The sequence below is a fragment of the Ambystoma mexicanum genome, chromosome 12 (assembly GCF_040938575.1).
Source record: "Ambystoma mexicanum isolate Mex_15411 chromosome 12, UKY_AmexF1_1, whole genome shotgun sequence".
Classification (NCBI taxonomy): Eukaryota; Metazoa; Chordata; class Amphibia; order Caudata; family Ambystomatidae; genus Ambystoma; species Ambystoma mexicanum.
In genome coordinates this window covers 838,736,855-838,762,990 of record NC_090936.1, presented here as the reverse complement: position 1 = coordinate 838,762,990, position 26,136 = coordinate 838,736,855, and positions in this window count along the sequence as shown.

Sequence of the window (26,136 nt, the reverse complement as noted above, 5' to 3'; positions counted from 1 at the left end):
AGGGCATGAGCGGGGGGTGGGGGGGAAGAAGGGAGACACGGGGCTTGAGCTGGGGGTGGGGGGGAAGAAGGGAGACACGGGGCATGAGCGGGGGGGTGGGGGGGAAGAAGGGAGACACGGGGCATGAGCGGGGGGAAAGAAGGGAGACACGGGGCATGAGCGGGGGGTGGGGGTACAGGAGGGAGACACGGGGCATGAGCGGGGGGTGGGGGTACAGGAGGGAGACACGGGGCATGAGCAGGGGGTGGGGGGAAAGAAGTGAGACACTGGCCATGAGCGGGATGAAAGAAGGGAGACACTGGGCATGAACGGGGGGTGGGGGAAAGAAGGAAGACACAGGGCATGAGCGGGGGGTGGGGGGGAAGAAGGGAGACACAGGGCTTGAGCTGGGGGTGGGGGGGAAGAAGGGAGACACGGGGCATGAGCGGGGGGTGGGGGGGAAGAAGGGAGACACGGGGCATGAGCGGGGGATGGGGGGGAGAGAAGGAAGACACGGGGCATGCCTGAGCGGGGGTGGGGAAAAGGAAGACAAGGGGCATGAGCGGGGGGTGGGGGTGAACAGGGGAGAAACAGGCCATGAGCGGGGGAAAAAGGAGGGAGACAGACATGGAGCATGGAAGGGGTGGGGGTGAACAGGAGAGACATGGGGCATGAGCGGGGATAGGGCAAGGTGGAGCCCCCTCCCCCGCTCATGCCCTGTGTCTGCCCTGTTCCAACAGGGCAGACACGGGGCATGAGCAGGGGGTGGGGGGGAAAGAAGGGAGAAACGGGGCATGATCGGGGGGAAAGAAGGGAGACACGGGGAATGAGCGTGGGGTGGGGTGGGAAGAAGGGAGACACGGGGCATGAGCGGGGAGTGGGGTGGGAAGAAGGGAGACACAGGGCATGAGCGGGGGGTGGGGGAAAGAAGGGAGACACGGGACATGAGCGGGGGGTGGGGGGGAAGAAGGGAGACACGGGGCTTGAGCGGGGGTCGGGGGGGTAAGAAGGGAGACACGGGGCATGAGCAGGGGGTGGGGGGAAAGAAGTGAGACACTGGCCATGAGCGGGATGAAAGAAGGGAGACACTGGGCATGAACGGGGGGGGGGAAGAAGGAAGACACAGGGCATGAGCGGGGGGTGGGGGGGAAGAAGGGAGACACGGGGCTTGAGCTGGGGGTGGGGGGGAAGAAGGGAGACACGGGGCATGAGCGGGGGGTGGGGGGGAAGAATGGAGACACGGGGCATGAGCGGGGAGAAAGAAGGGAGACACGGGGCATGAGCGGGGGTTGGGGGTACAGGAGGGAGACACGGGGCATGAGCAGGGGGTGGGGGGGAAGAAGGGAGAAACGGGGCATGAGCGGGTGGTGGGGGTGAACAGAGGAGACACAGGCATGAGCAGGGTTGGGGGTGAACAGGAGAGACACGGGGCATGAGCAGGGGTAGGCCAAGGTGGGGCCCCCACCCCTGCTCATGCCCCGTGTCTGCCCTGTTCCAACAGGGCAGATACGGGGCATGAGCGGGGGGTGGGGGAGAAAGAAGGGAGAAACGGGGCATGAGCTGGGTGTGGGAGGGAAAAAGGAAGACACGGGCATGAGCAAGGGTGGAGGGGAAAGAAGGGAGACACAGGGCATGAGCGAGGGGTGGGGGGAAAGAAGGGAGAAACAGGGCATGAGCGGGGTGTGGGGGGGGAAAAGGAAGACACGGGCATGAGCGGGGGGTGGGGGGAAAGAAGGGAGACACGGGTCATGAGCAGGGGGTGGGTGGGAAGAAGGGAGACACGGGGCATGAGCGGGGAGTGGGGTGGGAAGAAGGGAGACACAGGGCATGAGCGGGGGGTGGGGGAAAGAAGGGAGACACGGGACATGAGCGGGGGGTGGGGGGGAAGAAGGGAGACACGGGGCATGTGCGGTGGGTGGGGGGGAAAGAAGGAAGACACGGGGCATGCATGAGCGGGGGTGGGGAAAAGGAAGACACGGGCATGAGCGGGTGGTGGGGGTGAACAGGGGAGAAACAGGCCATGAGCGGGGGAAAAAGGAGGGAGACAGACATGGAGCATGAGAGGGGGTGGGGGTGAACAGGAGAGACATGGGGCATGAGCGGGGATAGGGCAAGGTGGAGAACCCACCCCCGCTCATGCCCTGTGTCTGCCCTGTTCCAACAGGGCAGACACGGGGCATGAGCAGGGGGTGGGGGGGAAAGAAGGGAGAAACGGGGCATGATCGGGGGGAAAGAAGGGAGACACGGGGAATGAGCGGGGGGTGGGGTGGGAAGAAGGGAGACACGGGGCATGAGCGGGGAGTGGGGTGGGATGAAGGGAGACACAGGGCATGAGCGGGGGGTGGGGGAAAGAAGGGAGACACGGGACATGAGCGGGGGTGGGGGGGAAGAAGGGAGACACGGGGCATGAGCGGGGGTCGGGGGGGTAAGAAGGGAGACACGGGGCATGAGCAGGGGGTGGGGGGAAAGAAGTGAGACACTGGCCATGAGCGGGATGAAAGAAGGGAGACACGGGGCATGAACGGGGGGTGGGGGAAAGAAGGAAGACACAGGGCATGAGCGGGGGGTGGGGGGGAAGAAGGGAGACACGGGGCTTGAGCTGGGGGTGGGGGGGAAGAAGGGAGACACGGGGCATGAGCGGGGGGTGGGTGGAAGAAGGGAGACACGGGGCATGAGCGGGGGGAAAGAAGGGAGACACGGGGCATGAGGGGGGGGTGGGGGTACAGGAGGGAGACACGGGGCATGAGCAGGGGGTGGGGGGGAAGAAGGGAGACACGGGGCATGAGCGGGGTGGGGGGGGAATAAGGGAGACACGGGGCATGAGAGGGGGGTGGGGGAAGAAGGGAGACACGGGGCATGAGCGGGTGGTGGGGAAAAGGAAGACACGGGGCATGAGCAGGGGGTGGGGAGAAAGAAGGGAGACACGGGGCATGTGCGGGGCGTGGGGGGGAAAGAAGGAAGACACGGGGCATGCATGAGCGGGGGTGGGGAAAAGGAAGACACGGGCATGAGCGGGTGGTGGGGGTGAACAGGGGAGAAACAGGCCATGAGCGGGGGAAAAAGGAGGGGGACAGACATGGAGCATGAGAGGGGGTGGGGGTGAACAGGAGAGACATGGGGCATGAGCGGGGATAGGGCAAGGTGGAGAACCCACCCCCGCTCATGCCCTGTGTCTGCCCTGTTCCAACAGGGCAGACACGGGGCATGAGCAGGGGGTGGGGGGGAAAGAAGGGAGAAACGGGGCATGATCGGGGGAAAGAAGGGAGACACGGGGAATGAGCGGGGGGTGGGGTGGGAAGAAGGGAGACACGGGGCATGAGCGGGGAGTGGGGTGGGATGAAGGGAGACACAGGGCATGAGCGGGGGGTGGGGGAAAGAAGGGAGACACGGGACATGAGCGGGGGTGGGGGGGAAGAAGGGAGACACGGGGCATGAGCGGGGGTCGGGGGGGTAAGAAGGGAGACACGGGGCATGAGCAGGGGGTGGGGGGAAAGAAGTGAGACACTGGCCATGAGCGGGATGAAAGAAGGGAGACACGGGGCATGAACGGGGGGTGGGGGAAAGAAGGAAGACACAGGGCATGAGCGGGGGGTGTGGGGGAAGAAGGGAGACACGGGGCTTGAGCTGGGGGTGGGGGGGAAGAAGGGAGACACGGGGCATGAGCGGGGGGTGGGTGGAAGAAGGGAGACACGGAGCATGAGCGGGGGGAAAGAAGGGAGACACGGGGCATGAGGGGGGGTGGGGGTACAGGAGGGAGACACGGGGCATGAGCAGGGGGTGGGGGGGAAGAAGGGAGACACGGGGCATGAGCGGGGTGGGGGGGGAATAAGGGAGACACGGGGCATGAGCAGGGGGTGGGGGAAGAAGGGAGACACGGGGCATGAGCGGGTGGTGGGGAAAAGGAAGACACGGGGCATGAGCAGGGGGTGGGGAGAAAGAAGGGAGACACGGGGCTCGAGCGGGGGGTGGGGGGGAAGAAGGGAGACACAGGGCATGAGCAGGGGGTGGGGGGGAAAGAAGGGAGACAAGGGGCATGAGCGGGGGGTGGAAAGAAGGGAGACACGGGGCATGAGCGGGAAAGAAGGGAGACACGGGGCATGAGCGGGAGGTGGAAAGAAGGGAGACACAGGGCATGAGCAGGGGGTGGGGGGAAAGAAGGGAGACAAGGGGCATGAGCGGAGGGTGGAAAGAAGGGAGACACGGGGCATGAGTGGGAAAGAAGGGAGACACGGGGCATGAGCAGGGGGTGGGGGGGAAGAAGGGAGAAACGGGGCATGAGCGGGTGGTGGGGGTGAACAGAGGAGACACAGGCCATGAGCGGGGGGAAAAGTAGGGAGACAGACATAGAGCATGAGCAGGGTTGGGGGTGAACAGGAGAGACACGGTGCATGAGCAGGAGTAGGCCAAGGTGGGGCCCCCACCCCCGCTCATGCCCCGTGTCTGCCCTGTTTCAACAGGGCAGATACGGGGCATGAGCGGATGGTGGGGGAGAAAGAAGGGAGAAACGGGGCATGAGCTGGGTGTGGGAGGGAAAAAGGAAGACACGGGCATGAGCAAGGGTGGAGGGGAAAGAAGGGAGACACAGGGCATGAGCGAGGGGTGGGGGGAAAGAAGGGAGAAACAGGGCATGAGCGGGGTGTGGGGGGGAAAAAGGAAGACACGGGCATGAGCGGGGGGTGGGGGGAAAGAAGGGAGACACGAGTCATGAGCAGGGGGTGGGGGGGGAAGAAGGGAGACACGGGGCATGAGCGGGGGGAAAGAATGGAGACACGGGGAATGAGCGGGGGGTGGGGTGGGAAGAAGGGAGACACAGGGCATGAGCGGGGGGTGGTGGAAAGAAGGGAGACACGGGACATGAGCGGGGGGTGGGGGGGAAGAAGGGAGACACGGGGCATGAGCAGGGGGTGGGGGGGTAAGAAGGGAGACACGGGGCTTGAGAGGGGGGTGGGGGGAAAGAAGTGAGACACTGGCCATGAGCAGGATGAAAGAAGGGAGACACGGGGCATGAACGGGGGCTGGGGGAAAGAAGGAAGACACAGGGCATGAGCATGGGGTGGGGGGGAAGAAAGGAGACACGGGGCTTGAGCAGGGGGTGGGGGGGAAGAAGGGAGACACGGGGCATGAGCGGGGGGTGGGGGTACAGGAGGGAGACACGGGGCATGAGCGGGGGGGAAGAAGGGAGACACGGGGCATGAGCGGGGTGGGGGGGAAATAAGGGAGACACAGGGCATGAGCGGGGGTGGGGGGAAGAAGGGAGACACGGGGCATGAGCGGCTGGTGGGGGGAAGAAGGGAGACACGGGGCATGAGCGGGGGCTGGGGGGAAGAAGGAAGACACTGGGCATGAGCGTGGATGGGGAAAAGGAAGACACGGGGCATGAGCAGGGGGTGGGGAGAAAGAAGGGAGACACGGGGCTCGAGCGGGGGGTGGGGGGAAGAAGGGAGACACAGGGCATGAGCAGGGGGTGGGGGGAAAGAAGGGAGACAAGGGGCATGAGCGGGGGGTGGAAAGAAGGGAGACACGGGGCATGAGCGGGAAAGAAGGAAGACACGGGCATGAGCGGGAGGTGGATAGAAGGGAGACACAGGGCATGAGCAGGGGGTGGGGGGGAAACAAGGGAGACAAGGGGCATGAGCGGGGGGTGGAAAGAAGGGAGACACGGGGCATGAGTGGGAAAGAAGGGAGACACGGGGCATGAGCAGGGGGTGGGTGGAAGAAGGGAGAAACGGGGCATGAGCGGGTGGTGGGGGTGAACAGAGGAGACACAGGCCATGAGCTGGGGGAAAAGGAGGGAGACAGACATGGAGCATGAGCAGGGTTGGGGGTGAACAGGAGAGACACGGGGCATGAGTAGGGGTAGGCCAAGGTGGGGCCCCCACCCCCGCTCATGCCCCGTGTCTGCCCTGTTTCAACAGGGCAGATACGGGGCATGAGCGGATGGTGGGGGAGAAAGAAGGGAGAAACGGGGCATGAGCGGGGTGTGGGAGGGAAAAAGGAAGACACGGGCATGAGCAAGGGTGGAGGGGAAAGAAGGGAGACACAGGGCATGAGCGAGGGGTGGGGGAAAGAAGGGAGAAACAGGGCATGAGCGGGGTGTGGGGGGGAAAAAGGAAGACACAGGCATGAGCAGGGGGTGGGGGGAAAGAAGGGAGACACGCACGGGGCATGAGCGGGGGAAAGAAGGGAGACACGGGGAATGAGCGGGGGTGGGGTGGGAAGAAGGGAGACACGGGGCATGAGCGGGGAGTGGGGTGGGAAGAAGGGAGACACAGGGCATGAGCGGGGGGTAGGGGAAAGAAGGGAGACACGGGACATGAGCGGGGGGTGGGGGGGAAGAAGGGAGACACGGGGCATGAGCAGGGGGTGGGGGGGTAAGAAGGGAGACACGGGGCATGAGCGGGGGGTGGGGGGAAAGAAGTGAGACACTGGCCATGAGCAGGATGAAAGAAGGGAGACACGGGGCATGAACGGGGGGTGGGGGAAAGAAGGAAGACACAGGGCATGAGCGGGGGGTGGGGGAGAAGAAGGGAGACACGGGGCTTGAGCGGGGGGTGGGGGGGAAGAAGGGAGACACGGGGCATGAGCGGGGGGTGGGGGGAAAGAAGGGAGACACGGGGCATGAGCGGGGGGTGGGGGTACAGGAGGGAGACACAGGGCATGAGCGGGGGGTGGGGGGAAGAAGGGAGACACGGGGCATGAGCGGGGTGGGGGGGAAATAAGGGAGACACGGGGCATGAGCGGGGGGTGGGGGAAGAAGGGAGACACAGGGCATGAGCGGGTGGTGGGGGGAAGAAGGGAGACACGGGGCATGAGTGGGGGCTGGGGGGAAGAAGGAAGACACAGGGCATGAGCGGGGGTGGGGAAAAGGAAGACACGGGGCATGAGCAGGGGGTGGGGGGAAAGAAGGGAGACACAGGGCTCGAGCGGGGGGTGGGGGGGAAGAAGGGAGACATGGGGCATGAGCAGGGGGTGGAAAGAAGGGAGCCACGGGGCATGAGCAGGGGGTGGGGGGAAGAAGGGAGACACGGGGCATCAGCGGGTGGTGGGGGTGAAGAAGGGAGACATGGGGCATTAGCGGGGGGTCGGGGGGGAAGAAGGGAGACACGGGGCATGAGCAGGGGGTGGAAAGAAGGGAGACACAGGCAGGGCATGAGCAGGGGGTGGGGGTAAGAAGGGAGACAAGGGGCATGAGCGGGAGGTGGAAAGAAGGGAGACACGGGGCATGAGCGGGAAAGAAGGGAGACACGGGGCATGAGCGGGAGGTGGAAAGAAGGGAGACACAGGGCATGAGCAGGGGGTGGGGGGGAAAGAAGCGAGACAAGGGGCATGAGCGTGGGGTGGAAAGAAGGGAGACATGGGGCATGAGCAGGGGGTGGAAAGAAGGGAGCCACGGGGCATGAGCGGGGGGTGGGGGGAAGAAGGGAGACACGGGGCATCAGCGGGGGGTGGGGGTGAAGAAGGGAGACATGGGGCATTAGCGGGGGTCGGGGGGGAAGAAGGGAGACACGGGGCATGATCGGGGGGTGGAAAGAAGGGAGACACAGGCAGGGCATGAGCAGGGGGTGGGGGGAAGAAGGGAGACAAGGGGCATGAGCGGGGGGTGGAAAGAAGGGAGACACGGGGCATGAGCGGGAAAGAAGGGAGACACGGGGCATGAGCGGGAGGTGGAAAGAAGGGAGACACAGGGCATGAGCAGAGGGTGGGGGGGGAAAGAAGGGAGACACGGGGCATGAGCACGGGGTGGGGGGGAAGAAGGGAGAAACGGGGCATGAGCGGGTGGTGGGGGAGAACAGAGGAGACATGGGCCATGAGCGGGGGGAAAAGGAGGGAGACAGACATGGAGCATGAGCGGGGGTGGGGGTGAACAGGAGAGACACGGGGCATGAGCAGGGGTAGGCCAAGGTGGGGTCCCCACCCCCGCTCATGCCCCGTGTCTGCCCTGTTCCAACAGGGCAGATACGGGGCATGGGCGGGGGGTGGGGGAGAAAGAAGGGAGAAACGGGGCATGAGCGGGGTGTGGGAGGGAAAAAGGAAGACACGGGCATGAGCAAGGGTGGAGGGGAAAGAAGGGAGACACAGGGCATGAGCGAGGGGTGGGGGGAAGAAGGGAGACACAAGGCATGAGCAGGGGGTGGGGGGAAAAGAAGGGAGACACGGGGCATGAGCGGGGGGAAAGAAGGGAGACACGGGGAATGAGCGGGGGGTGGGGTGGGAAAAAGGGAGACACGGGACATGAGCGGGGGAAGAAGGGAGACACGGGGCATGAGTGGGGGGTGGGCGGGTAAGAAGGGAGACACGGGGCATGAGCGGGGGTTGGGAGGAAAGAAGTGAGACACTGGCCATGAGCGGGTGGGAAAGAAGGGAGACACGGGGTATGAACGGTGGGTGGGGGAAAGAAGGAAGACACAGGGCATGAACAGGGGGTGGGGGGTAAGAAGGGAGACACAGGGCATGAGCGGGGGTGGGGGGAAGAAGGGAGACTCGGGGCATGAGCGTGGGATGGGGGAAGAAGGGAGACACAGGGCATGAGCGGGGGTGGGGGGGAAGAAGGGAGACATGGGCATGAGCGGGGGGTCTGGAGGAAGAAGGAAGACATGGAGCATGAGCAGGGGGTGGGGGGTAAGAAGGGAGACACGGGGCATGAGCAGGGGGTGGGGGGGGAGAAGGGTGACACAGGGCATGAGCGGGGGGTGGGCAGCGGAAAGAAGGAAGACACGGGGCATGAGGTGGGGGTGGGGGGGAGAAGGGAGAAACGGGGCATGAGCGGGGTGTGGGAGGGAGAAAGGAAGACACGGGCATGAGCTGGGCGGTGGGGGGAAAGAAGGGAGACACAGGGCATGAGGGAGGGGTGGGGGGAAAGAAGGGAGACACGGCATGAGCGGGGGGGCAAGAAGGGAGACACGGGGAATGAGCGGGGGTGGGATGGGAAGAAGGGAGACACGGGGCATGAGCGTGGAGTGTGGTGGCAAGAAGGGAGACACGGGGCATGAGGGGGGGTGGGGGGAAAGAAGGGAGACACGGGACATGAGCGGGGGGTGGGGGGAATAAGGGAGACACGGGGCATGAGCGGGGGTTGGGAGGAAAGAAGTGAGACACTGGCCATGAGCGGGGGGGATAGAAGGGAGACACGGGGCATGAACGGGGGGTGGGGGGAAAGAAGGAAGACAAAGGGCATGAGCGGGGGGTGGGGGGGAAGAAGGGAGACATGGGACATGAGCGGGGGGTGGGCGGGAAGAAGGGAGACACGAGGCATGAGCGGGGGATGGGGGGAAGAAGGGAGACACGGGGCATGAGCGGGGGGTGGGGGGAAGAAGGGAGACACGGGCATGAGCAGGGGGGTGGGGGGAAGAAGGAAGACACAGGGCATGAGCAGGGGGTGGGGGTGGAAAGAAGGGAGACACGGGGCATGAACGGGGGGTGGGGGGGAAGAAGGGAGACACAGGGCATGAGCGGGGATGGGGGGAAGAAGGGAAACACAGGGCATGAGCGGGGGTGGGGGGTACAGGAGGGAGACACAGGGCATGAGCGAGGGTTGGGGGGAACAGGGCAGATACGGGGCATGAGCGGGGTGTGGGGGAGGAAGAAGAGAGACACGGGGCATGAGCGGGGGGTGGTGGGAGGTAGAAGGGAGACACAGGGAATGAGCGGGGGTTGGGGGAAGAAGGGAGACACGGGGCATGAGCAGGGGTGGGGGGAGAAGGGATACACAGGGCATGAGCGGGTGACGGGGGAGAAGGAAGACACAGGGCATGAGCAGGGGTGGGGGGTGGAAAGAAGGGAGACACGGGGCATGAGCAGGGGATGGGGGGAGAAGGAAGACACGGGGCATGAGCGGGGAGTGGGGGGGGAAATAAGGTAGACACGGGGCATGAGCGGGGGGTGGGGAGGAAAGGGAGACATGGGGCATGAGCGGGTGGTGGGGGAAGAAGGGAGACACGGGGCATGAGCGGGGGGTGGGGGGGAAAGAAGGAAGACACGGGGCATGCATGAGCGGGGGTGGGGAAAAGGAAGACACGGGGCATGAGCGGGAGGTGGGGGTGAACAGGGGAGAAACAGGCCATAAGCGTGGGGAAAAGGGGGGAGATAGACATGGAGTATGAGCGGGGGTGGGGGTGAACAGGAGAGACATGGGGCATGAGCGGGGGTAGGGCAAGGTGGAGCCCCCACCCCCGCTCATGCCCTGTGTCTGCCCTGTTCCAACAGGGCAGACACGGGGCATGAGCAGGGGGTGGGGGGGAAAGAAGGGAGAAACGGGGCATGAGCAGGGTGTGGGGGGGGAAAAGGAAGACACGGGCATGAGCGGGGGGTGGGGGTAAAGAAGGGAGACACGGGGCATGAGCAGGGGGTGGGGGGGAAAGAAGGGAGACACGGGGCATGAGCGGGGGAAAGAAGGGAGACATGGGGAATGAGCGGCGGGTGGGGTGGGAAGAAGGGAGACACAGGGCATGAGCGGGGGGTGGGGGGAAGAAGGGAGACACAGGGCATGAGCGGGGGGTCGGGGGGTAAGAAGGGAGACACAGGGCATGAGCGGGGGGTGGGGAGGGGAAAGGCAGACACGGGCATGAGCCGGGGGTGGGGGGGAAAGAAGGGAGACACGGGGCATGAGCGGGGGGAAAGAAGGGAGACGCGGGGGGTGGGGTGGGAAGAAGGGAGACACGGGGCATGAGCGGGGAGTGGGGTGGGAAGAAGGGAGACACAGGGCATGAGCGGGGGATGGGGGGAAGAAGGGAGACACGGGACATGAGCCGGTGTGGGGGGGAAGAAGGGAGACACGGGGCATGAGCGGGGGGCAGGGGGGTAAGAAGGGAGACACGGGGCATGAGCGGGGGGTGGGGGGAAAGAAGTGAGACACTGGCCATGAGCGGGGGGGAAAGAAGGAAGACACAGGGCATGAGCGGGGGGTGGGGGGGAAGAAGGGAGACACGGGGCTTGAGCGGGGGGTGGGGGGGAAGAAGGGAGACACGGGACATGAGCGGGGGGTGGGGGGGAAGAAGGGAGACACGGGGCATGAGCGGGGTTGGGGGGGAAGAAGGGAGACATGGAGCATGCGCGGGGGGAAAGAAGGGAGACACGGGGCATGAGCGGGGGGTGGGGGTACAGGAGGGAGACACGGGGCATGAGCGGGGGGTGGGGGGAAAGAAGGGAGACACGAGGCATGAGCGGGGGTGGGGGGAAATAAGGGAGAAACGGGGCATGAGCGGGGGGTGGGGGGAAGAAGGGAGACACGGGGCATGAGCGGGTGGTGGGGGGAAGAAGGGAGACACGGGGCATGAGCGGGGGCTGGGGGGAAGAAGGAAGACTCGGGGCATGAGCGGGGGGTGGGGTGAAAGAAGTTAGACACTGGCCATGAGCGGGGGGGAAAGAAGGGAGACACGGGGCATGAACGGGGGGTGGGGGAAATAAAGACACAGGGGATGAGCGGGGGTGGGGGGGAAGAAGGGAGACACGGGGCTTGAGCGGGGGATGGGGGGAAAAGGAAGACATGGGGCATGATCAGGGGGTGGGGGGAAAGAAGGGAGACACGGGGCTCGAGCGGGGGCTAGGGGGGGAAGAAGGGAGACACGGGGCAGGGGGTGGAAAGAAGGGAGCCACAGGGCATGAGCGGGGGGTGGGGGGAAGAAGGGAGACACAGGGAATCAGTGGGGGGTTGGGGGGAAGAAGGGATACATGGGGCATTAGCGGGGGGTGGGAGAAAAGATGGGAGACAAAGGGCATGAGCGGGGGTGGAAAGAAGGGAGACACAGGGCATGAGCAGGGGGTGGGGGGAAAGAAGGGAGACAAGGGGCATGAGCGGGGGGCGGAAAGAAGGGAGACACGGGGCATGAGCGGGAAAGAAGGGAGACACAGGGCATGAGCGGGGGGTGGAAAGAAGGGAGACACAGGGCATGAGCAGGGGGTGGGGGGGAAGAAGGGAGACAAGGGGCATGCGCGGGGGATGGAAAGAAGGGAGACACGGGGCATGAGCGGGAAAGAAGGGAGACACGGGGCATGAGCAGGGGGTGGGGGGGAAGAAGGGAGAAACGGGGCATGAGAGGGGTGTGTGAGGGAAAAAGGAAGACACGGGCATGAGCAAGGGTGGAGGGGAAAGAAGGGAGACACAGGGCATGAGCGAGGGGTGGGGGGGAAAGAAGGGAGACACAGGGCATGAGCAGGGGGTGGGGGTAAAAGAAGGGAGACACGGGGCATGAGCGGGGGAAGAAGGGAGACACGGGGAATGAGCGGGGGTGGGGTGGGAAGAAGGGAGACACGGGGCATGAGCGGGGAGTGGGGTGGGAAGAAGGGAGACACGGGACATGAGCGGGGGGAAGAAGGGAGACACGGGGCATGAGTGGGGGGTGGGGGGGTAAGATGGGAGACACGGGGCATGAGCGGGTGTTGGGAGGAAAGAAGTGAGACACTGGCCATGAGCGGGTGGGAAAGAAGAGAGACACAGGGCATGAACGGGGGGTGGAGGGAAAGAAGGAAGACACAGGGCATGAGCGGGGGGTGGGGGGAAGAAGGGAGACACAGATAATTAGTGGGGAGTGGGGGTGAAGAAGGGAGACTCGAGGCATGAGCGGGGGATGGTGGAAGAAGGGAGACACGGGACATGAGCAGGGGTGGGGGGGAGAAGGGAGACACGGGCATGAGCGGGGGGGGTGGGGAGGAAGAAGGAAGACACGGGGCATGAGCAGGGGGTGGGGGTGGAAAGAAGGGAGACACGGGGCATGAGCGGGGGGTGGGGGGGAAGAAGGGTAACACAGGGCATGAGCGGGGGGAGGGCAGCGGAAAGAAGGAAGACACGGGGCATGAGCGGGGGTGGGGGGGAGAAGGGAGAAACGGGGCATGAGCGGGGTGTGGGAGGGAGAAAGGAAGACACGGGCATGAGCGGGGCGGTGGGGGGAAGAAGGGAGACACAGGGCATGAGCAGGGGGTGGGGGGAAAAGAAGGGAGACACGGGGCATGAGCGGGGGGGCAAGAAGGGAGACACGGGGAATGAGCGGGGGTGGGGTGGGAAGAAGGGAGACACGGGGCATGAGCGTGGAGTGTGGTGGCAAGAAGGGAGACACAGGGTATGAGCAGGGGGTGGGGGGAAAGAAGGGAGACACGGGACATGAGCGGGGGGTGGGGGGTAAGAAGGGAGACACGGGGCATGAGCAGGGGGTGGGGGGGTAAGAAGGGAGACACGGGGCATGAGTGGGGGTTGGGAGGAAAGAAGTGAGACACTGGCCATGAGCGGGGAGGGATAGAATGGAGACACGGGGCATGAACGGGGGGTGGGGGAAAGAAGGGAGACATTGTGCATGAGCGAGGGGTGGGGGGAAAGAAGGGAGACACGGGGCATGAGCGGGGGTTTGGGGAAAAGAAGGGAGACATGGGGCATGAGCGGGGGGTGGAGGAGAAAGAAGGGAGACATGGGGCATGATCGGGGGGTGGGGGAGGAGAAGGAAGACATGGGGCATGAGCAGGGGATGGGGGAAGAAGGAAGACATGGGGCATGAGCGGGGGTGGGGAGGAGAAGGAAGACACGGGGCATGAGCGGGGGGTGGGGGTGGAAAGAAGGGAGACATGGGGCATGAGTGGGGGATGGGGGAGAAGGGAGACACAGGGCATGAGCGAGGGTTGGGGGGAACAGGGCAGATTCGGGGCATGAGCGGGGTGTGGGGGAGGAAGAAGAGAGACACGGGGCATGAGCGGGGGGTGGGGGGAGGAAGAAGGGAGACACGGGGAATGAGCGGGGGTTGGGGGGGAAGAAGGGAGACACGGGGCATGAGCAGGGGTGGGGGGTGAAGGGAGACACGGGGCATGAGCGGGTGGCGTGAGGAGAAGGAAGACACAGGGCATGAGCGAGGGGTGGGAGGTGGAAAGAAGGAGACACGGGGCATGAGCGGGGGATGGGGAAGAAGGAAGACACAGGGCATGAGCAGGGGGTGGGGGGTGGAAAGAAGGGAGACACAGGCATGAGCAGGAGGGTGGGGGGAACAGGGCAGATTCGGGGCATGAGCGGGGGGTGGGGGGAAGAAGGGAGACACGGGGCATGAGCGGGTGGTGGGGGAAGAAGGGAGACACGGGGCATGAGCGGGGGGTGGGTGGGAAGAAGGGAGACACGGGGCATGAGCGTGGAGTGTGGTGGCAAGAAGGGAGACACGGGGTATGAGCGGGGGGTGGGGTTAAAGAAGGGAGACTCGGGACATGAGCGGGGGGGAAGAAGGGAGACACGGGGCATGAGCAGGGGGTGGGGGGGTAAGAAGGGAGACACGGGGCATGAGCGGGGGTTGGGAGGAAAGAAGTGAGACACTGGCCATGAACGGGGGGGGATAGAATGGAGACACGGGGCATGAACGGGGCGTGGGGGGAAAGAAGGAAGACACTGGGCATGAGTGGGGGGTGGGGGGAAGAAGGGAGACATGGGGCACGAGCGGGGGGTGGGCGGTTCATAAGGGAGACACGGGGCATGAGCGGGGGATGGGGGGAAGAAGGGAGACATGGGGCATGAGCGGGGGGTGGGAGGAAAGAAGGGAGACACGGGCATGAGCGGGGGGCTGGGGGGGAAGAAGGAAGACACGGGGCATGAACGGGGGGTGGGGGGGAAGAAGGGAGACACGGGGCATGAGCGGGGATGGGGGAAGAAGGGAAACACGGGGCATGAGTGGGGGTGGGGGGTGCAGGAAGGAGACACGGGGCATGAGCGGGGGGTGGGGGGTTACAGGAGGGAGACGCAGGGCATGAGCGAGGGTTGGGGGAACAGGGCAGATACGGGGCATGAGCGGGGTGTGGGGGAGGAAGAAGAGAGACACGGGGCATGAGCGGGGGGTGGGGGGAGGAAGAAGGGAGACACGGGGAATGAGCGGGGGTTGGGGGGGAGAAGGGAGACACGGGGCATGAGCGGGTGACGGGGGGAGAAGGAAGACACAGGGCATGAGCGGGGGGTGGAAAGAAGGGATACACGGGGCATGAGCGGGGGGTGGGGGGAAGAAGGGAGACACGGGGCATCAGCGGGGGTTGGGGGTGAAGAAGGGAGACATGGGGCATTAGCGGGGGGTCAGGGGGGAAGAAGGGAGACACGGGGCATGAGCGGGGGGTGGAAAGAAGGGAGACACAGGCAGGGCATGAGCAGGGGGTTGGGCGGAAGAAGGGAGACAAGGGGCATGAGCGGGGGGTGGAAAGAAGGGAGACACGGGGCATGAGCGGGAAAGAAGGGAGACACGGCGCATGAGCGGGAGGTGGAAAGAAGGGAGACACAGGGCATGAGCAGGGGGTGGGGGGGAAAGAAGGGAGACACAGGGCATGAGCACGGGGTGGGGGGGAAGAAGGGAGAAACGGGGCATGAGCGGGTGGTGGGGGAGAACAGAGGAGACATGGGCCATGAGCGGGGGAAAAGGAGGGAGACAGACATGGAGCATGAGCGGGGGTGGGGGTGAACAGGAGAGACACGGGGCATGAGCAGGGGTAGGCCAAGGTGGGGCCCCCACCCCCGCTCATGCCCCGTGTCTGCCCTGTTCCAACAGGGCAGATACGGGGCATGGGCGGGGGAGAAAGAAGGGAGAAACGGGGCATGAGCGGGGTGTGGGAGGGAAAAAGGAAGACACGGGCATGAGCAAGGGTGGAGGGGAAAGAAGGGAGACACAGGGCATGAGCGAGGGGTGGGGGAAGAAGGGAGACACAAGGCATGAGCAGGGGGTGGGGGGAAAAGAAGGGAGACACGGGGCATGAGCGGGGGAAAGAAGGGAGACACGGGGAATGAGCAGGGGGTAGGGTGGGAAAAAGGGAGACACGGGGCATGAGCGGGGAGTGGGGTGGGAAGAAGGGAGACACGGGGTATGAGCGGGGGGTGGGGGAAAGAAGGGAGACACGGGACATGAGCGGGGGAAGAAGGGAGACACGGGGCATGAGTGGGGGGTGGGCGGGTAAGAAGGGAGACACGGGGCATGAGCGGGGGTTGGGAGGAAAGAAGTGAGACACTGGCCATGAGCGGGTGGGAAAGAAGGGAGACACGGGGCATGAACGGTGGGTGGGGGAAAGAAGGAAGACACAGGGCATGAGCAGGGGGTGGGGGGTAAGAAGGGAGACACAGGGCATGAGCGGGGGGTGGGGGGAAGAAGGGAGACTCGGGGCATGAGCGGGGGATGGGGGAAGAAGGGAGACACAGGGCATGAGCGGGGGTGGGGGGGAAGAAGGGAGACATGGGCATCAGCGGGGGGTCTGGAGGAAGAAGGAAGACATGGAGCATGAGCAGGGGGTGGGGGGTAAGAAGGGAGACACGGGGCATGAGCAGGGGGTGGGGGGGAGAAGGGTGACACAGGGCATGAGCGGGGGGTGGGCAGCGGAAAGAAGGAAGACACGGGGCATGAGGTGGGGGTGGGGGGGAGAAGGGAGAAACGGGGCATGAGCGGGGTGTGGGAGGGAGAAAGGAAGACACGGGCATGAGCTGGGCGGTGGGGGGAAAGAAGGGAGACACAGGGCATGAGGGAGGGGTGGGGGGAAAGAAGGGAGACACAGGGCATGAGCAGGGGGTAGGGTGGAAAAGAAGGGAGACACAGGGCATGAGCGGGGGGCAAGAAGGGAGACACGGGGAATGAGCGGGGGTGGGATGGGAAGAAGGGAGACACGGGGCATGAGCGTGGAGTGTGGTGGCAAGAAGGGAGACACGGGGCATGAGGGGGGGTGGGGGGAAAGAAGGGAGACACGGGACATGAGCGGGGGGTGGGGGGAAGAAGGGAGACACGGGGCATGAGCAGGAAGTGGGGGGTAAGAAGGGAGACACGGGGCATGAGCGGGGGTTGGGAGGAAAGAAGTGAGACACTGGCCATGAGCGGGGGGGATAGAAGGGAGACACGGGGCATGAACGGGGGGTGGGGGGAAAGAAGGAAGACAAAGTGCATGAGCGGGGGGTGGGGGGGAAGAAGGGAGACATGGGACATGAGCGGGGGGTGGGCGGGAAGAAGGGAGACACGAGGCATGAGCGGGGGATGGGGGGAAGAAGGGAGACACGGGGCATGAGCGGGGGGTGGGGGGAAGAAGGGAGACACGGGCATGAGCAGGGGGGTGGGGGGAAGAAGGAAGACACAGGGCATGAGCAGGGGGTGGGGGTGGAAAGAAGGGAGACACGGGGCATGAACGGGGGGTGGGGGGAAGAAGGGAGACACAGGGCATGAGCGGGGATGGGGGGAAGAAGGGAAACACGGGGCATGAGCGGGGGTGGGGGGTACAGGAGGGAGACACAGGGCATGAGCGAGGGTTGGGGGGAACAGGGCAGATACGGGGCATGAGCGGGGTGTGGGGGAGGAAGAAGAGAGACACGGGGCATGAGCGGGGGGTGGGGGGAGGTAGAAGGGAGACACGGGGAATGAGCGGGGGTTGGGGGAAGAAGGGAGACACGGGGCATGAGCAGGGGTGGGGGGAGAAGGGATACACGGGGCATGAGCGGGTGACGGGGGAGAAGGAAGACACAGGGCATGAGCAGGGGTGGGGGGTGGAAAGAAGGGAGACACGGGGCATGAGCAGGGGATGGGGGGAGAAGGAAGACACGGGGCATGAGCGGGGAGTGGGGGGGAAATAAGGTAGACACGGGGCATGAGCGGGGGGTGGGGAGAAAAGGGAGACATGGGGCATGAGCGGGTGGTGGGGGAAGAAGGGAGACACGGGGCATGAGCGGGGGGTGGGGGGGGAAAGAAGGAAGACATGGGGCATGCATGAGCGGGGGTGGGGAAAAGGAAGACACGGGGCATGAGCGGGAGGTGGGGGTGAACAGGGGAGAAACAGGCCATGAGCGTGGGGAAAAGGGGGGAGATAGACATGGAGTATGAGCGGGGGTGGGGGTGAACAGGAGAGACATGGGGCATGAGCGGGGGTAGGGCAAGGTGGAGCCCCCACCCCCGCTCATGCCCTGTGTCTGCCCTGTTCCAACAGGGCAGACACGGGGCATGAGCAGGGGGTGGGGGGGAAAGAAGGGAGAAACGGGGCATGAGCAGGGTGTGGGGGGAAAAGGAAGACACGGGCATGAGCGGGGGGTGGGGGTAAAGAAGGGAGACACAGGGCATGAGCAGGGGGTGGGGGGGAAAGAAGGGAGACACGGGGCATGAGCGGGGGAAAGAAGGGAGACATGGGGAATGAGCGGGGGGTGGGGTGGGAAGAAGGGAGACACGGGGCATGAACGGTGGGTGGGGGAAAGAAGGAAGACACAGGGCATGAGCAGGGGGTGGGGGGTAAGAAGGGAGACACAGGGCATGAGCGGGGGGTGGGGGGAAGAAGGGAGACTCGGGGCATGAGCGGGGGATGGGGGAAGAAGGGAGACACAGGGCATGAGCGGGGGTGGGGGGGAAGAAGGGAGACATGGGCATCAGCGGGGGGTCTGGAGGAAGAAGGAAGACATGGAGCATGAGCAGGGGGTGGGGGGTAAGAAGGGAGACACGGGGCATGAGCAGGGGGTGGGGGGAGAAGGGTGACACAGGGCATGAGCGGGGGGTGGGCAGCGGAAAGAAGGAAGACACGGGGCATGAGGTGGGGGTGGGGGGGAGAAGGGAGAAACGGGGCATGAGCGGGGTGTGGGAGGGAGAAAGGAAGACACGGGCATGAGCTGGGCGGTGGGGGGAAAGAAGGGAGACACAGGGCATGAGGGAGGGGTGGGGGGAAAGAAGGGAGACACAGGGCATGAGCAGGGGGTAGGGTGGAAAAGAAGGGAGACACAGGGCATGAGCGGGGGGCAAGAAGGGAGACACGGGGAATGAGCGGGGGTGGGATGGGAAGAAGGGAGACACGGGGCATGAGCGTGGAGTGTGGTGGCAAGAAGGGAGACACGGGGCATGAGGGGGGGTGGGGGGAAAGAAGGGAGACACGGGACATGAGCGGGGGGTGGGGGGAAGAAGGGAGACACGGGGCATGAGCAGGAAGTGGGGGGTAAGAAGGGAGACACGGGGCATGAGCGGGGGTTGGGAGGAAAGAAGTGAGACACTGGCCATGAGCGGGGGGGATAGAAGGGAGACACGGGGCATGAACGGGGGGTGGGGGGAAAGAAGGAAGACAAAGTGCATGAGCGGGGGGTGGGGGGGAAGAAGGGAGACATGGGACATGAGCGGGGGGTGGGCGGGAAGAAGGGAGACACGAGGCATGAGCGGGGGATGGGGGGAAGAAGGGAGACACGGGGCATGAGCGGGGGGTGGGGGGAAGAAGGGAGACACGGGCATGAGCAGGGGGGTGGGGGGAAGAAGGAAGACACAGGGCATGAGCAGGGGGTGGGGGTGGAAAGAAGGGAGACACGGGGCATGAACGGGGGGTGGGGGGAAGAAGGGAGACACAGGGCATGAGCGGGGATGGGGGGAAGAAGGGAAACACGGGGCATGAGCGGGGGTGGGGGGTACAGGAGGGAGACACAGGACATGAGCGAGGGTTGGGGGGAACAGGGCAGATACGGGGCATGAGCGGGGTGTGGGGGAGGAAGAAGAGAGACACGGGGCATGAGCGGGGGGTGGGGGGAGGTAGAAGGGAGACACGGGGAATGAGCGGGGGTTGGGGGAAGAAGGGAGACACGGGGCATGAGCAGGGGTGGGGGGAGAAGGGATACACGGGGCATGAGCGGGTGACGGGGGAGAAGGAAGACACAGGGCATGAGCAGGGGTGGGGGGTGGAAAGAAGGGAGACACGGGGCATGAGCAGGGGATGGGGGGAGAAGGAAGACACGGGGCATGAGCGGGGAGTGGGGGGGAAATAAGGTAGACACGGGGCATGAGCGGGGGGTGGGGAGAAAAGGGAGACATGGGGCATGAGCGGGTGGTGGGGGAAGAAGGGAGACACGGGGCATGAGCGGGGGGTGGGGGGGGAAAGAAGGAAGACATGGGGCATGCATGAGCGGGGGTGGGGAAAAGGAAGACACGGGGCATGAGCGGGAGGTGGGGGTGAACAGGGGAGAAACAGGCCATGAGCGTGGGGAAAAGGGGGGAGATAGACATGGAGTATGAGCGGGGGTGGGGGTGAACAGGAGAGACATGGGGCATGAGCGGGGGTAGGGCAAGGTGGAGCCCCCACCCCCGCTCATGCCCTGTGTCTGCCCTGTTCCAACAGGGCAGACACGGGGCATGAGCAGGGGGTGGGGGGGAAAGAAGGGAGAAACGGGGCATGAGCAGGGTGTGGGGGGAAAAGGAAGACACGGGCATGAGCGGGGGGTGGGGGTAAAGAAGGGAGACACAGGGCATGAGCAGGGGGTGGGGGGGAAAGAAGGGAGACACGGGGCATGAGCGGGGGAAAGAAGGGAGACATGGGGAATGAGCGGGGGGTGGGGTGGGAAGAAGGGAGACACAGGGCATGAGCGGGGGGTGGGGGGAAGAAGGGAGACACAGGGCATGAGCGGGGGGTGGGGGGGTAAGAAGGGAGACACGGGGCATGAGCGGGGGGTGGGGGGGGGAAAGGCAGACACGGGCATGAGCGGGGGGTGGGGGGGAAAGAAGGGAGACACGGGGCATGAGCGGGGGGAAAGAAGGGAGACACGGGGGGTGGGGTGGGAAGAAGGGAGACACGGGGCATGAGCGGGGAGTGGGGTGGGAAGAAGGGAGACACAGGGCATGAGCGGGGGATGGGGGGAAGAAGGGAGACACGGGACATGAGCCGGTGTGGGGGGGAAGAAGGGAGACACGGGGCATGAGCGGGGGGCAGGGGGGTAAGAAGGGAGACACGGGGCATGAGCGGGGGGTGGGGGGAAAGAAGTGAGACACTGGCCATGAGCGGGGGGGAAAGAAGGAAGACACAGGGGCATGAGCGGGGGGTGGGGGAAGAAGGGAGACACGGGGCTTGAGCGGGGGGTGGGGGGGAAGAAGGGAGACACGGGACATGAGCGGGGGGTGGGGGGGAAGAAGGGAGACACGGGGCGTGAGCGGGGTTGGGGGGGAAGAAGGGAGACATGGAGCATGCGCGGGGGGAAAGAAGGGAGACACGGGGCATGAGCGGGGGTGGGGGTACAGGAGGGAGACACGGGGCATGAGCGGGGGGTGGGGGGAAAGAAGGGAGACACTAGGCATGAGCGGGGGTGGGGGGAAATAAGGGAGAAACGGGGCATGAGCGGGGGGTGGGGGGAAGAAGGGAGACACGGGGCATGAGCGGGTGGTGGGGGGAAGAAGGGAGACACGGGGCATGAGCGGGGGCTGGGGGGAAGAAGGAAGACTCGGGGCATGAGCAGGGGGTGGGGTGAAAGAAGTGAGACACTGGCCATGAGCGGGGGGGAAAGAAGGGAGACACGGGGCATGAACGGGGGGTGGGGGAAAGAAGGAAGACACAGGGCATGAGCGGGGGTGGGGGGGAAGAAGGGAGACACGGGGCTTGAGCGGGGGATGGGGGGAAAAGGAAGACATGGGGCATGATCAGGGGGTGGGGGGAAAGAAGGGAGACACGGGGCTCGAGCGGGGGGTAGGGGGGGAAGAAGGGAGACACGGGGCAGCGGGTGGAAAGAAGGGAGCCACTGGGCATGAGCGGGGGGTGGGGGGAAGAAGGGAGACACGGGGAATCAGTGGGGGGTTGGGGGGAAGAAGGGAGACATGAGGCTTTAGCGGGGGGTGGGAGAAAAGATGGGAGACACGGGGCATGAGCGGGGGTGGAAAGAAGGGAGACCCAGGGCATGAGCAGGGGGTGGGGGGAAAGAAGGGAGACAAGGGGCATGAGCGGGGGGCGGAAAGAAGGGAGACACGGGGCATGAGCGGGAAAGAAGGGAGACACAGGGCATGAGCGGGGGGTGGAAAGAAGGGAGACACAGGGCATGAGCAGGGGGTGGGGGGGAAGAAGGGAGACAAGGGGCATGAGCGGGGGATGGAAAGAAGGGAGACACGGGGCATGAGCAGGGGGTGGGGGGGAAGAAGGGAGAAACGGGGCATGAGAGGGGTGTGTGAGGGAAAAAGGAAGACACGGGCAGGAGCAAGGGTGGAGGGGAAAGAAGGGAGACACAGGGCATGAGCGAGGGGTGGGGGGGAAAGAAGGGAGACACAGGGCATGAGCAGGGGGTGGGGGTAAAAGAAGGGAGACACGGGGCATGAGCGGGGGGAAGAAGGGAGACACGGGGAATGAGCGGGGGGTGGGGTGGGAAGAAGGGAGACACGGGGCATGAGCGGGGAGTGGGGTGGGAAGAAGGGAGACACGGGACATGAGCGGGGGGAAGAAGGGAGACACGGGGCATGAGTGGGGGGTGGGGGGGTAAGATGGGAGACACGGGGCATGAGCGGGTGTGTGGAGGAAAGAAGTGAGACACTGGCCATGAGCGGGTGGGAAAGAAGAGAGACACAGGGCATGAACGGGGGGTGGGGGGAAAGAAGGAAGACACAGGGCATGAGCGGGGGTGGGGGGGAAGAAGGGAGACACAGAGAATTAGCGGGGAGTGGGGGTGAAGAAGGGAGACTCGAGGCATGAGCGGGGGATGGTGGAAGAAGGGAGACACGGGACATGAGCAGGGGTGGGGGGGAGAAGGGAGACACGGGCATGAGCGGGGGGGGTGGGGAGGAAGAAGGAAGACACAGGGCATGAGCAGGGGGTGGGGGTGGAAAGAAGGGAGACATGGAGCATGAGCAGGGGGTGGGGGGTAAGAAGGGAGACACGGGGCATGAGCGGGGGGTGGGGGGGAAGAAGGGTGACACAGGACATGAGCGGGGGGAGGGCAGCAGAAAGAAGGAAGACACGGGGCATGAGCGGGGGTGGGGGGGAGAAGGGAGAAACGGGGCATGAGCGGGGTGTGGGAGGGAGAAAGGAAGACACGGGCATGAGCGGGGCGGTGGGGGGAAGAAGGGAGACACAGGGCATGAGCAGGGGGTGGGGGGAAAAGAAGGGAGACACGGGGCATGAGCGGGGGGGCAAGAAGGGAGACACGGGGAATGAGCGGGGGTGGGGTGGGAAGAAGGGAGACACGGGGTATGAGCAGGGGGTGGGGGGAAAGAAGGGAGACACGGGACATGAGCGGGGGGTGGGGGGTAAGAAGGGAGACACCGGGCATGAGCAGGGGGTGGGGGGGTAAGAAGGGAGACACGGGGCATGAGTGGGGGTTGGGAGGAAAGAAGTGAGACACTGGCCATGAGCGGGGAGGGATAGAATGGAGACACGGGGCATGAACGGGGGGTGGGGGAAAGAAGGGAGACATTGTGCATGAGCGAGGGGTGGGGGAAAGAAGGGAGACACGGGGCATGAGCGGGGGTTTGGGGAAAAGAAGGGAGACATGGGGCATGAGCGGGGGGTGGAGGAGAAAGAAGGGAGACATGGGGCATGATCGGGAGGTGGGGGAGGAGAAGGAAGACATGGGGCATGAGCAGGGGATGGGGGAAGAAGGAAGACATGGGGCATGAGCGGGGGTGGGGAGGAGAAGGAAGACACGGGGCATGAGCGGGGGTGGGGGTGGAAAGAAGGGAGACATGGGGCATGAGTGGGGGATGGGGGGAGAAGGGAGACACAGGGCATGAGCGAGGGTTGGGGGGAACAGGGCAGATTCGGGGCATGAGCGGGGTGTGGGGGAGGAAGAAGAGAGACACGGGGCATGAGCGGGGGGTGGGGGGAGGAAGAAGGGAGACACGGGGAATGAGCGGGGGTTGGGGGGGAAGAAGGGAGACACGGGGCATGAGCAGGGGTGGGGGGTGAAGGGAGACACGGGGCATGAGCGGGTGGCGTGAGGAGAAGGAAGACACAGGGCATGAGCGAGGGATGGGAGGTGGAAAGAAGGAGACACGGGGCATGAGCGGGGGATGGGGAAGAAGGAAGACACAGGGCATGAGCAGGGGGTGGGGGGTGGAAAGAAGGGAGACACAGGCATGAGCAGGAGGGTGGGGGGAACAGGGCAGATTCGGGGCATGAGCGGGGGGTGGGGGGAAGAAGGGAGACACGGGGCATGAGCGGGTGGTGGGGGAAGAAGGGAGACACGGGGCATGAGCGGGGGGTGGGTGGGAAGAAGGGAGACACGGGGCATGAGCGTGGAGTGTGGTGGCAAGAAGGGAGACACGGGGTATGAGCGGGGGGTGGGGTTAAAGAAGGGAGACTCGGGACATGAGCGGGGGGTGGGGGGAAGAAGGGAGACACGGGGCATGAGCAGGGGGTGGGGGGTAAGAAGGGAGACACGGGGCATGAGCGGGGGTTGGGAGGAAAGAAGTGAGACACTGGCCATGAACGGGGGGGGGATAGAATGGAGACACGGGGCATGAACAGGGCGTGAAGGGAAAGAAGGAAGACACTGGGCATGAGTGGGGGGTGGGGCGGAAGAAGGGAGACATGGGGCACGAGCGGGGGGTGGGCGGGAATAAGGGAGACACGGGGCATGAGCGGGGGATGGGGGGAAGAAGGGAGACATGGGGCATGAGCGGGGGGTGGGAGGAAAGAAGGGAGACACGGGCATGAGCGGGGGGCTGGGGGGGAAGAAGGAAGACACGGGGCATGAGCAGGGGGTGGGGGTGGAAAGAAGGGAGACATGGGGCATGAACGGTGGGTAGGGGGAAGAAGGGAGACACGGGGCATGAGCGGGGATGGGGGGAAGAAGGGAAACACGGGGCATGAGTGGGGGTGGGGGGTGCAGGAGGGAGACACGGGGCATGAGCGGGGGGTGGGGGGTTACAGGAGGGAGACGCAGGGCATGAGCGAGGGTTGGGGGAACAGGGCAGATACGGGGCATGAGCGGGGTGTGGGGGAGGAAGAAGAGAGACACGGGGCATGAGCTGGGGGTGGGGGGAGGAAGAAGGGAGACACGGGGAATGAGCGGGGGTTGGGGGGGAGAAGGGAGACACGGGGCATGAGCGGGTGACGGGGGGAGAAGGAAGACACAGGGCATGAGCGGGGGGTGGGGGGTGGAAAGAAGGGAGACACGGGGCATGAGCGGGGGATGGGGGAGAAGGAAGACACAGGGCATTAGCGGGGGGTGGAAAGAAGGGAGACACGGGCATGAGCAGGAGGGTGGGGGGAGAAGGGAGACACGGGGCATGAGCGGGTGGTGGGGGGAAAGAAGGGAGACATGGTGCATGAGCGGTGGCTTGGGGGGAAGAAGGGAGACACGGGGCATGAGCGGGGGGTGGGGGGAAAAGAAGGAAGACATGGGGCATGAGCGGGGGGTGGAGGGGAAAGAAGGGAGACATTGTGCATGAGCGAGGGGTGGGGGGAAAGAAGTGAGACACGGGGCATGAGAGGGGGTTTGGGGAAAAGAAGGGAGACATGGGGCATGAGCGGGGGGTGGAGGAGAAAGAAGGGAGACATGGGGCATGAGCAGGTGGTGGGGGAGGAGAAGGAAGACACGGGGCATGGGCGGGGGTGGGGGGGAGAAGGAAGACACGGGGCATGAGCGGGGGGTGGAGGTGGCAAGAAGGGAGACATGGGGCATGAGTGGGGGATGGGGGGGTGAAGGGAGACACAGGGCATGAGCGAGGGTTGGGGGGAACAGGGCAGATTCGGGGCATGAGCGGGGTGTGGGGGAGGAAGCAGAGAGACACGTGGCATGAGCGGGGGGTGGGGGGAGGAAGAAGGGAGACACAGGGAATGAGCGGGGGTTGGGGGAAAAGAAGGGAGACATGGGGCATGAGCGGGGGGTGGAGGAGAAAGAAGGGAGACATGGGGCATGAGCGGGGGGTAGGGGAGGAGAAGGAAGACATGGGGCATGAGCGGGGGTGGGGGGGAGAAGGAAGACACGGGGCATGAGCGGGGGGTGGGGGTGGAAAGAAGGGAGACATGGGGCATGAGTGGGGGATGGGGGGAGAAGGTAGACACAGGGCATGAGCGAGGGTTGGGGGGAACAGGGCAGATTCGGGGCATGAGCGGGGTGTGGGGGAGGAAGAAGAGAGACACGGGGCATGAGCGGGGGGTGGGGGGAGGAAGAAGGGAGACACAGGGAATGAGCGGGGGTTGGGGGGAAGAAGGGAGACACGGGGCATGATCAGGGGTGGGGGAGAAGGGAGACACGGGGCATGAGCGGGTGGCGGGGGGAGAAGGAAGACACAGGGCATGAGCAAGGGGTGGGAGGTGGAAAGAATGAGACACGGGGCATGAGCGGGGGATGAGGGAGAAGGAAGACACAGGGCATGAGCGGGGGGTGGGGGGTGGAAAGAAGGGAGACACAGGCATGAGCAGGGGGGTGGGAGGGAGAAGGGAGACACGGGGCATGAGCGGGGGGTGGGGGGGAAAGAAGGGAGACATGGTGCATGAGCAGGGGGTTGGGGGGAAAGAAGGGAGACACGGGGCATGAGCGGG